Raw genomic sequence first — 12,372 nt, 5'->3', positions numbered from 1 at the left:
ATAAGGAGACCAGGGACAGAGTCAGTCTACTTCTTATTTAACATTCCTTATATCACTAATTATATTTTATTCATTCATCCACAGACAATTATTGAACTCCTACTGTGTGTTACTGTGTGCCTACTGTGCTAGGTACTGGAAATATAAAGACAACTATATAAGACAAATAGTTTCTTTCCACTAAGTATCAAGCATCATGTATAGTACTAACTGGAGCAGGGAGAAGCTACAAGCAAGGATATCAAGTAAGAAACTGAGTGCTGGGCCGGCCCGGTGGCTCAGGTGGTTAGAACTCCATGCTCCTAACTCCGAAGGCTGCCGGTTCAATTCCCATATGGGCCAGTGGGCTCTCAACCACAAGATTGCCAGTTCAACTCCTCGAGTCCCACAAGGGATGGTGGGGGTGGGCTGCGCCCCTGCAACTAGAAACGGCAACTAGAAACGGCAACTAGAAACAGCAACTAGAAACAGCAACTGGACCTGGAGCTGAGCTGCGCCCTCCACAACTAAGACTGAAAGGACAACAACTTGAACCTGAACGGTACCCTCCACAACTAAGATTGAAAGGACAACAATTTGACTTGGAAAAAAGGCCTGGAAGTACACACTGTTCCCCAATAAAGTCTTGTTCCCCTTCCCCAATAAAATCTTTAAAAAAAAAAAAGAAAGAAAAAAAAAGAAACTGAGTGCTGATGACCTCAAAGAAAGGAATGAATCTGAAAAATATTAGGAATGAAAAACTAGTAGGACCTGGTGATTAGTACATGTGGGTGGCAGATAAAGGGTGGAATTCATTTGTTCATTCATTAAGAAATGTTGTTTTGAGAGTCATGAAAAAATAAGAGACAACAAGTCATGATAAAGAAAGAAAAAAACAGAGTGCTAGAAAAAAAAACAAGGTTATCTAGTTTAAATTGGGAAGAAACCTCATTGAGAAAATGCCATTTCACTGAAAATTGGGAAAAACCAGTTCTGTTTGAAACCAGAAGTATTGGCAGGGGCCAAGGAGGTGAGGGTGGATAGTGGAAAAGGGAAGTTATAATTACCGTCTATGTGTCTGTGACCACGTGACCAATATCGGAAATGAGGAATATAAGAGTTATGAGTATTTCTTCCTTATTTTGATATGAATATATATACAGAGGGTGCCAAAAAAGTATACATATTTTAAGAAAGGAAAAAACTATATTAATTGTAATATTCAATATATACCGATAACAAAAGATGAATATAAGTTACATTTGACTTCTGCAATTACAAGAGGTGCTCAAAGTGGTCACCATCAGCATAATTTTAATACAGTTTTTTCCTTTCTTAAAATGTGTATACATTTTTTTGGCACCCTCTGTGTGTATATATATATATATATATACACACACATACATATGTATATTAGCATTGCTATTCTGAAACTGTGTTGTGTTTGATGTGGAATAAATTGAATGTATAATCATTACTCAAGTATAAGCCCAAAGAAAACTCCTCCATAAGGCCTACTTTAATTCCACCAGGAAGATGAAATCTTTTCCTTTCTTTAGGTTTCCATTATACATTATATAATTCTTTCATGATACTTAGTATTTTGTTTTTCACTATGGTGATTTGATGTAAGTTTTTTCTCAAGCACCGTGATGATGAGTGTTTGTACTTGGCATAGAGCGAAGCGTATCAAGTTGGCCAATGAGTATATACTGGGGATGCCGAAAAAATGTATACACATGACTTATATTCATCTTTTGTTATCGGTATACATTGAGTATTACAATTTGAATACAGTTTTTTCCTGAGGGTGTATACGTTTTTTTGGCACCCTCTCTCGCTATATATTTTAGGACTAAATAAATGATTTCTTTAGAAGAAACATAGCAGGTACAAAGATAAAACACTGATATTGCTAATCAAATTCTCACACTGGGTCCACATTTCTTTTTCCCCAAAGTGAAGCAGTAGCTGAAGGACAGAGTATTTTCAGTAATAATGTCTCCTCATTAAACAGTAAAATGATCCTTCTATAAGCCCAGGTCCTGCCCCCTGGTGAATTTTCTTTTCTTTTTCTTTTTTTCGGGTCCAGATTGGTAGTATGAAAATAGCTCCCAAAGGACTCATAATTTTACTGTTTTCTGTGGGTAGTTATTGCCTATTGGATATGATTTGCTAGACAAGCCTCATAAACTGTAATTAGCTACCCACAAAAAAGCACTTACACCGTTACTGATTATACGCCCACGACTTCCTTGTACACAGAACAAGGTACTTTGCACAGGATAAAAGGAAGCTGTAGCATTCATTCAGAGTGTGCAGCCATGTGCTTACAAGCAGGAGACAGTTCTAAGAGGAGGCTTCACCCAGCTGGCCTTAAAAAAAACCCCAAAAAAACAAGAAACAAAAAAAAAACACACATGACTTCCTTCTGGTTTGGTAGACTGCCCTGTTCATTTAGTGTCATTTAAAAATGTAACTTAAATTCCATTCAACAGGAGTCTTTCTGAAAGAGGAATAAGATCTAGCTAAGGAGACTGGGAAAAACAGTGTCCCACGCTAAGTCTAGACATGCAGACAGTTGGATCTAGATCCATGTTTCACAAGGAGGGCTGACCTAAACTAATTGTTTTTCCCATAAAGAAAATAAGACAGGAAGCTCTCTCCAATTACAATAAGTCATGCCCATCATTAGACTTTTGCCAGAAATTCTCAAACGGCTAAGAGACATCACAGTGGATGTTATGACTTCTTAAGTAAAAGTTTCCTTCTCAGCTGGGTTGAAATGGCCCTTGAAAGCATCAAGAAAAGGAATTAGGGAATGCAAGGCAGGGAAAAGCAAAAACAAAGCAGGCGTGGAAAAGACAAAAAAAACCAAGAAAGGGACAAATTAAGTGTCTTTCAAGAATGTAGATTTACACAAGAGGTTTATTAAACTTGAGAATATATAAAATTCAATTCAACTGATTTAAACAAGTATTTGTTCAATTCCTTTCACTAGCTGCCTCATACGGTGCTGGGGGATCTGGGGTATCTGAGAGAAGTAGAAAGGCAGCAGAATAATATCACTGGTACAAACCCAAGATTTGGAACCAGTGGAGGTTTGAGCTCACGTCAGAGCTTTGCCATCACTTACCAGTATGTCCTTTGGCTAATTACTTATTTGTAGGCCCCCTACTCATTGCATGCCCTGCCCCACCGTCATACAAATAGGGCTAATGAAAACCATCTCATCAGACTGGTGTGAGGACTAAGCAAAGTATCAAACAGAGTTCACAGTTCATGACATTTTCAAGAGGTTTATTAATCGTCAGTCACCACTTGTAGAAACCACAGTCCTTGCCCTGTTAAGATCTTATTTCACAGCCAAAGCCATATAAGAGCCTCCGAGAGAAATAAAGATAGAAACTCATGAGTTTGCAAGAAAAATGAGTAAGATAAATGGAATAACTTGCATTATTAGCAAATGGTGAAGGCTTTGTGATGTGTATGAAGTGGTAGGCCTGTAGCTTTTTGTTTTATTATTGAAAATTCTACAGGCTTAAGAAAGTTTTTTTTTTTGAAAAGGCAGACCTGCCATTGTAATGATGAGAAAACTAAAGTTTACAATAGCAGAGGCTACTAGCTAATCCAAAAAAAAAAAAAAAAAAAAAAAAAGAGTTTCCTTCTCTTTCTGGAACTCCCAGCCTCCCTTACAGTCAGAAGTGGCCACGTGACTGAGTTCTAACCAACGGAATGGGAGTCAGAGCCCATCCAACTTGCAATCATCTATACTCTTCTCCTATCTACTGGCTGGATACCGACCTCCAGGGCAACTCTGAAGCCTTCTTCAGCTTAGGTCTGTAACTGACTGCATGGAATCAGTCAGTTCCCCTTCGCTTGTCATCAATCAGAAACACCTGTTTGGTCTATATATGCAAGACAGTTCCAATATTTTAAGTCACTAAGATTCTGGTATTTTCTTTTATAATAGCTAGGATTGCTTAATGAAAACACTTGGAGAGAATAAGAAATCGACTACATACAGAGCCTCCACAAAGCCAATGTTCAAAATCTCAGTGTCGAGCAAGCAGACCATAAGTCTACCTTTATTATTTTTTACACCTGCTGCATCTTTAGACATAGCTTAAAACTCAGAACACTGTGTCAATTACTGTGTTAGTCTGGTTCCTACCTGTGCGGAGGCTGAGGCATGTCAGTGGGGAATAATCATGTTTGTATCTGTATTAAAAATACAACTGGTCAAATGTAAGCTTTACATCACTCTTCTGTAACTAGGCGACATTTGCTTTTTTGTACTTTCTAATGTCATTGTACAGGATAAGTCAAGCAACATGGTAGTACTATACACATTACTCTTCAGAAGGCTAAATATTTAATAAAACCATTAAAATAAAGCCTTGCACACATACAGACGTTATTGGAGTCTTCAAATCTATTATTTTCCAAGGGCTTTCTCCTATTTTAAAGTCATAGAATAATGGTTATGAGGATAGCAATGCATTTTCACGAAGCTTATACTGTGCCAGGCACTGTATTAGGTGCCTGAGGTATAACCTGATTCACCATTAATCCAAGGGGCTCTGGAACTCTACCTCTCTACTCAAAAGATATTTAAAATGACTTCCAGGGGTTTTTACAAATGTAAGGGTCTCTAGATTCCATGCAGCAGTTATCAAGGAGAAAAATGCTACCTGGGGATGAGCCACATCAGATTCAATGGGAAGTGGCTGAGACTTGTTTTTGGTGCCAACAGGATTCTTGTCTTCACCCCTTTCCATTCCCTCTCTCACCTCTTAACCTCATCAAATCACAACTTCTGGCCACAGTCACTCATTCCCTGGTTTTATTCAATATCCTGCTAACAGGTTCCCTTGCCACCAGTCACCTTCCCTCTAATTCTGTCTCTACTCTGCATCCAAGAGGTTCTTTGGAAAACACAATTTGACTATGTCACCTCTTGGTTTGAAAACTCTTAGCTGACTCTCCATTACCTTCACGATGAAGTTCATACTGTGTGGCATAGTGAAGACTACTATCTGCCTTTAACATCTTTTGCTCCTTCTTTCTCACTAACAGAACCCCGATTTTGTTCGGGAGAACAATTGTGCTCAGCTAAGAAACTATATTGCCCAGGACCTCTTGTAGCTAGGAATGGTTACATGACCAAGTCCTAGCCAATTAAATATAAACCAAAGTTTCAAGTGTGGCTTCTAGAAAAGTTCTAGCCAAAGGAAACTGACTCAGGGAGACTATAACCTGTTGCTGTTTTTGTCTCCTTCTGTTTCCATGATTGGAAGAAACAGTGACTCAGGCTGAAGTGGCCCTCTTGAGACCTTGAGATGGTCTTATGGAGAGAAGTCCTGCACTAAAGATGGCTGAACTGAAAGCAAGAATGGGCTGGGATCTTTGATGGTTCCTGCATCATGGAGATAGTTTGGACTGTCTACTCCTGGATTTGCTTTACATGAGAGAAAAAAGAACCCTCTATCTTATTTAAACCATTATTTTGGTGACTTTTATTTCTCACAGCTATATACAATTTCTAAATAATATTCATGACTTTAAGGCCTATCTGTTTATCCTCATTTTCTATCATGCTCACCCATTTTTGTCCTCAACTCTCAGAGACCTACAACTCAAGCAGAATACATTCTTTTCAGTCCCCTAAACTTGTTCCTCTATTACCTCTGCCTGAAATATTTTTTTCCCCTTCCTTTGACTAGTTTAATGTCTACTCTTCTGTTTAGTCTTAATTATTACTTATTCCAGGAAGATTCCCCTTTTATTCCAAGTCTGGATAGTTTCCTTACTACATAGTTTCATTGAATCCTGTACTTCCTAGTTTGTCTGGATTGCTTCTCTGCTTCCTTCACTCGGCTTTCAGTTGAGGGAGAGCAAGAGCTTAGTCATGTGTACAGTTTTACGTCTAATTTAATCTTACAGCAATCCTGGCACCTTAGAGCCAGTCAGTAAACATGTGGTGACTGGTGAATACATGAATGAATGGGTGAATAAATTCATCCCAAGGTGAAAATTACGAATTTCTCTGAATGAGCTGCTGCTAGCTGGACAATTTTGCCTGTAAAAAGATCAGAGTGGAGCTCCTACAAAGGAGATGGGTGATCCTTTTGATTCTCCTGATGTCACATTATCTCCTCCGTTCCACAGAGGCAAGAGAAGATGGCACATTTCCACTTCTGTCTGTGATCTGTCTTTATCAGTATGCACTCCTCACTTTTTCTCCTCCTCCTCTTCCCTTCCCACACACCATAGATTAGAGACAGATTCAATCAAGGATGAGTAGTTCTTCAAGAAAACATCTCTAATTTAAACCACACATAAGCTAAAGAGTGAGTTTGATTCTTTCGAGGTTGACTAATGGATTAGGAGGAATGTGTCTCCAGGTGACCGCTGTTGCACTGATACCATTCACTCTGTGCATAAGTTTGACCTTTTCCCTCCCAATTTTTAGTGTTATTCACACTTCCAAGTTCTTTGTTGCCATTCTGATGAAATAAGAATGTGCCAAAAGTTAGCTTGTCTTAGGATCTATGTCTATGGAAAAACTAAAACCTAGCTGGATGTATTTGTTCGCCAGGAGTGAATTACAGTGCTAGTGATTTACTTATATGATTTTGTGAATCTAAGGTAACTAACATAAATAGAGGACAAGACTTATTGGGACTTCCAATAAACTAACATAAAAAGAGGACAAGAATTATTGGGACTTCCAATAATTCTTATGATTTGGCCAAGAAGTAAAATGTCCACCCTCAAAGACTAACCAAGTCAAGTAGCTGAATTTCAAGGGTTTGAGAAAAAGTTCTTTATTTCCCTGCCTTTATGTTCCATCACTGAATAAAAGACTACTTTCTAAACTTTCTCCTTTTAAGGTACTCACATGGAATTCTGAAATTATAAAAGGAGGAGCAGAGAAGTTGCATTTCTGACACTTACAGATCAACTTTTGTTTGTTTTTGTTTAAAACTTACTTAAGATACACATCTTGAAAAATTTTGACAAACAGTCACCTATTTCTGCCTCCCTAGCCAAGGTCAGAATAGACTAAAATTCAAATAAAATTGGTAATGTATCTGGGTTCTTTTTGGGACTGGAACAAAGTTGATCATAGACAATCTTTTAAAAGTTGTTGCAAAACAAATAGATACTCTTGAAAGGCCAACTTGAAAAAGAAGCTTTACTAAAAGAAAAAAAAATCAGAAATAGCTAATACACTTGAGTCTCACACCCACTGGAAACCTGGCTGGCAGAAAAGAGAGGTAATAGTGAAGAGAGATAGAGGCAGACTGCATGTAGAAAGATAAATTTAAGCGTCTCAGGCTGACACCATTCTCTTTCCTTCATGGCAGACATGACTAATTGATTTAGATATTCTCTTCTGCTCTACCTGATTTAGCTTCATGACGCTTGTTCACCCAGTGTTCCAGGGAGATGCTAAAATTGATTGGCATTAGTAAGATAAAGAAGGGCTCTTTGTAACTAAAATATTAAAGAGGTAAGTAGTGGAGGTACTTAAAACCTAGTGAAAATCTAGCTACACATATGGGCTTAAATTAGGAGTTCCAATCAACACAACTGAGGGATTAATTGTGCTGGGATGTGCCTCTTACAGGTAGGATAGCTGTTCCAATGGGGTGAGAGGGTATGTAGAGGGGGCTTTTGACCCTGCCCAGAAAGGCTGAGCATCTTGTGACCTACTTATATGGCATAAAGTGCACAAATCACATCCTCTTCACTTATGGCTGTGTGACTTTGCACGAGTAACTAAACTTCTCTGAATTGCTCTGTTTTCATTTGTGTAATTTCAGGACCAAGTTGTTTTGAGAACTAAATGAGAAAATCAAGAGTTTTGTAAATTATAATGTGTTATGAAAACCTAGGATCAAGGGACTATTGGTTTGTGATAAACACTAGACCTAGATAGTTTCTGTATCAGTGGATGTGACATTTTGAGACCATTGGAAGGGTAAAAAATCAGACTAGAGCCAATCTACAGAGTAATCAGTACTTCAGAATTTCAAACCAAATCACAAACCGGAGAAAAATAATGGTGGAGGTAGGAGTGGTTGGGGGGGCCTCCAAGCCTGGAGTCCCCAGAGACAAGAAATGGGAGGGGGCCCTGAAGATTTCATCAGGGAGACAAATTGAGTCACTAATGTGTCCTCCCACAATGACTAGAAGTAAGTGAGAGTGACCAGAATAGGCAGGACCCAACCCAAGTGCCCCAAGACGAAGATGAACAAACATGGAAGGAAAATTCACACCGTGCAAAAGAGGCACCAAACCTAACAAACAGAACTCTTCCCTCTGATTAGGAAACACAGTGTTGGAAGAAACTCGTATGAGGAGGAAGAGACTGGTGTTCAGAGCAGGGTGTCATCAAATGCTCATCCAGATCCACTTGTTTGTGAGGACTCAGGAAGGCCCCATGTGCTCTCCAGGAGCTGCTGATCTGCAACCTATGTCATGAGTCACACAACTTACCTCTGTCATGTCCTCATTACTCACACTGTGGTATTACAGAAGCTTTCTTCAGAGAATTGTGAAGAAGATCTTGGAAGCCAGCAGTACTGGGGTTGACATTGGAGTGGGCAGAAACACTGAGACTGGGGACAATGAGCAAGCACTGAGCTGGGAACATTTTGTGGGCAGGCTCCCAACCCAGCAAGCCACTAGGTAGGGCTGGTTGCAGGCTGAGAAAACGGCAAAACTTTGACCACGTGACTTTGGATTGTTTTTTTCAGAATGTCCTAATGTCTCAATGTGACGATTATACACATATTTGCTGAAACCTTACCATGTGTCAGGCATGGGAGGTGTATGTATGAGTATTTGTAAGAAATAACCCGCCATGGAATTCTGCTCACTCCACTCCAGCTGCCTCTGCAAACAAGAGTTAAATAACCACGCAGTGAGAGATGTTCCAAGTGCAGGGGAATGGGACAGACTGGAAAAAGAAGTCATTGCAACTGGAGCTCCCTGAGACGTTTTCATGGATGTGGCGAGCCATAGCTGAATGCTAAGATTCCTGATTGAGTAGCAGAAAAACTAAAACTGTTAGGCAGCCAGCCCTATAATGTGCAATCTTCAGGGATCCTATCAGGCACAAAGCTCCTATGGCCAAGAGGAGCTATAAAATCTAGAATGTTCCTCCAGGCTTTAGAAGAAAGGCAAGAAACACTCCACAGTGCCACGAGCAAAGAGAGAAACCAGAAGAAGGCATACTAAGAGCACACCTGGCACAAACTCTGTTCTGTGGTGAGGTTCTGGGAGAAGTTTTCAGAGACTCAGCCATAAGTTTATTTCTCCAGTCCCTTGAGCTACTTAACATCCTAGAACAAATTTCTTTTCTTTTTATATTAGCCAGAGAAGGTTTTCTTTTTGCAACTAAGAGATCTCGCTGATAACCTTCGTAGGTCTTGGCTTTAAAAATGCCCTTCAATGAAGTAGAAAAATATTGTATGTCAACTATAAGTAAACATATATATATATATAGTCACAGGAGGTGGAGTACAGTGTAAGGAAGATAGTCAATGGTATTGTAACAGGTATATAAGATACCAGAGGAGCGCAGCTTGGGGGAGGGGAGTTATCACTTTGTGACGGGTATAAATGTCTAACTATTATGTTGCTTTGTACACCTGAAACTAATTAAAAATTAATTAATTAATTAAGTAAGTAAAAATTGTCCTTCGTTTCCTCACTGGCTATTGAGCAGATCACATGAAGTCTAAGCAGTAGCGTGACCATGTACAACCCACAATATAAGCAGAGGACAAGTTCATGGTCTACCCCCACCCCTTTAGTGTTTATTCAGAGGATATAATCTTTCTCCACTCCTGGATGAAAACTTTGCTGGGTCCCAAAGCTTTTCTATTCGGGAGGTACGCTCACTTTAAGTAATGAGCACGGCCTGAAGTCAGGAATTAGAATAGCCAGGAGAAGATATTAAATAGATCCCAACACCACATTTAATGGCTTATCTCCTTCTACCCTGGATCAGCCTGTGTTAGCCTGGAAGCTTCTAGTGGGCCAGGGGACATGGTTGGTTGCTTCTCTGTCCTTCTATCTTTCATCCTCCCCCCAGAACTTGATCAGGAAGTGTAAAAGGGGTAGAACAACTATCAGTTAAACTGACCGAAGAAAGTCAGCTGAAACATGGCAGATATTTAGAACAGAGTCTTTCTTGAAACACTTGGCTGGCCCTTTGGAAGCCAGGATTGTCTCTCAGGACCATCTTCAATTCCCTTGTCCTAAGCAGGTACTTCTCTGACCTACATGGTTACTTGTGCCTGCCGTTCCTTCTGGTAATCTGACATTCCTCTCTAGGGTTTTGCTGCTGGGGTCCCGCTGCCTCTCTAGGTGGCTGCATAGGACAAGCACCCGAGCTGAATTTGCACACCTGGGTCCCACCAACATCCCTTGCCCCGACAAGCTCTAGTGTTGGCCCATCTCAGTACAACAGCTCTTTCTGTGTCCTTGCCAGCAGAGCAGCTAGCTCATGTTTTGAGTTGAGATTCTCTGGGTTGACATTGAACCTCGACCCCCTATAGCCTGTAGTGGTCACATACCAAGCTCTCTCAGTAGCCCCATGGAAACCCACACCCCCTCCAATGAGTGAGATGAAGGAGCAGGCATCTCTTTCTAACATCTTGTTATCGAAACAGAGGATGGGTATGTGTTTTGTTAAACATAAAATGCTTTCAAAAGTCAATAAACTGAATTCAGCAAACCTCTAAGCCATGGGTAGTGAGGCCGTGGGGTTGCAGAATGGAATAAACATGATACTTTCTCCCTGTGTAACAAACAAGTCATTGCAGAATAGGATGTGTCAGGGAGAAATGGTGGAATAAATCATTCAGCTGGAAGCATTTGGTCAGAGGAGATAATTAAAGGATGAGTAATGATGTAAATCTCATTAACTCAATGGAAAAATGTCTGAATGCCTTGGGTGGACAGGAAAATATGGGAAATTTTGAGACAGAAGATTATGCTAGGAATTTGGCTCACTGAGGGGGGAGTTCCCCTTTAATTTGCTGCAGAGCCATCTGAGATTGTGATGTCTTGTCTTTGGGATCCACATTAAGTGACATGTGGAAGCTCATGGCTTCAGACATCTGTGTACTTTGCTTGGCTTTAGATAGCTAAATAAATTGTTTGAGAACATCAGTGAATATCAACAAAAAGGTTGCTTTTTAAAAATTCTCTCAGGGAAAATAAACGACAAGCACCACGAATCCGTTGACCAGTAGCATTACTTTCCTTGAATCTGAATAACTTAACAGAAGAAATTCTCCAGATTATATTCTTGGTGCAATACAACGAGGAAATGTAATCCTTTATTGCTATTACTATTATTGATGCAAGAATTCAGATAAATTATAATAAAACCATGTCAAAAATGTTGAAAACTCTCCAACATAAGCACTAAAACAAGGTATAAGCCAGTTAGTTAATAACAGACTTCGGAGAAAATAACAAAACTGAGAACTCCTCATAACACAGAAAAGTCACAGAAATACTCAGAGGTCAGTTCATACCCTTCAATGCTTCTACTGTTAAAAATAATGAGAAAGAGAACAATTAAAGTGTTTCACTTGAATAAGTAGGAGGAACAAAACACATTAAAAGTCCTAAGGAAATAGGCACAAATGAAATAAAACGAAAGCCCCACAAAATAAATTGTTAAGCAAAAAATGTTAAAGCAGACCTAACAAACCTGTGAGCTGTAATTACACTGAAAAGACTCCGCAGACATTATCAAGGAAGAAAAAAATGAAAAGGAGAAAAACCACTGTAGAAGAGACTGTCCTGAGGTAAAGTCGAATGGGAGCTTCATTGCACGCTTAGTTTTTCCCCCCTTCAGCAACGGGAATTGATAAAGAACAGAAGCCAGCATCCTCCGGTGTCTGTGACTGTCGTTATGGTTTGGGGAGAGGCTGGCATGTGGTTAGCAAAATCACTTAGAAAAATTGATCTACGACAGGTGCCAAAACTTACTGCTTGTTAAGGGGGACAGTAATGGCAGAAAATGGAACTGGTAAGAAAGAAAGAAAGAAGTAAGAAAGAAGGGGGTGTGCTCAGCAGCTTCTAAGCCAATCAGTGGTGTGTTTCAACCATGGCACAACGATTCAGAACCCTCTTCCTAGAGGTGCTGGGGATGAGCCATTAATCAGAAATAACAAGGGACACTTCTGAGATGGAAGCAACCAGTACACTGATCCGCAGCAATGAAACGACACCGAACAACAAGGTTTTATTCCTCCAGAGGCCACATCAGGCAAGACGATTTCCAATAGAGGTCACGTGATGGGGCTCAGCATGCATCACTCCAAAATATGGTGCCTCGGCATATTGAATATTTTAAGT

Source organism: Rhinolophus ferrumequinum, chromosome 22 (genome assembly GCF_004115265.2).
Source record: "Rhinolophus ferrumequinum isolate MPI-CBG mRhiFer1 chromosome 22, mRhiFer1_v1.p, whole genome shotgun sequence".
NCBI lineage: Eukaryota > Metazoa > Chordata > Mammalia > Chiroptera > Rhinolophidae > Rhinolophus > Rhinolophus ferrumequinum.
The sequence above is the reverse complement of the archived record's forward strand: the minus strand, read 5'-3'. Positions refer to the sequence as shown.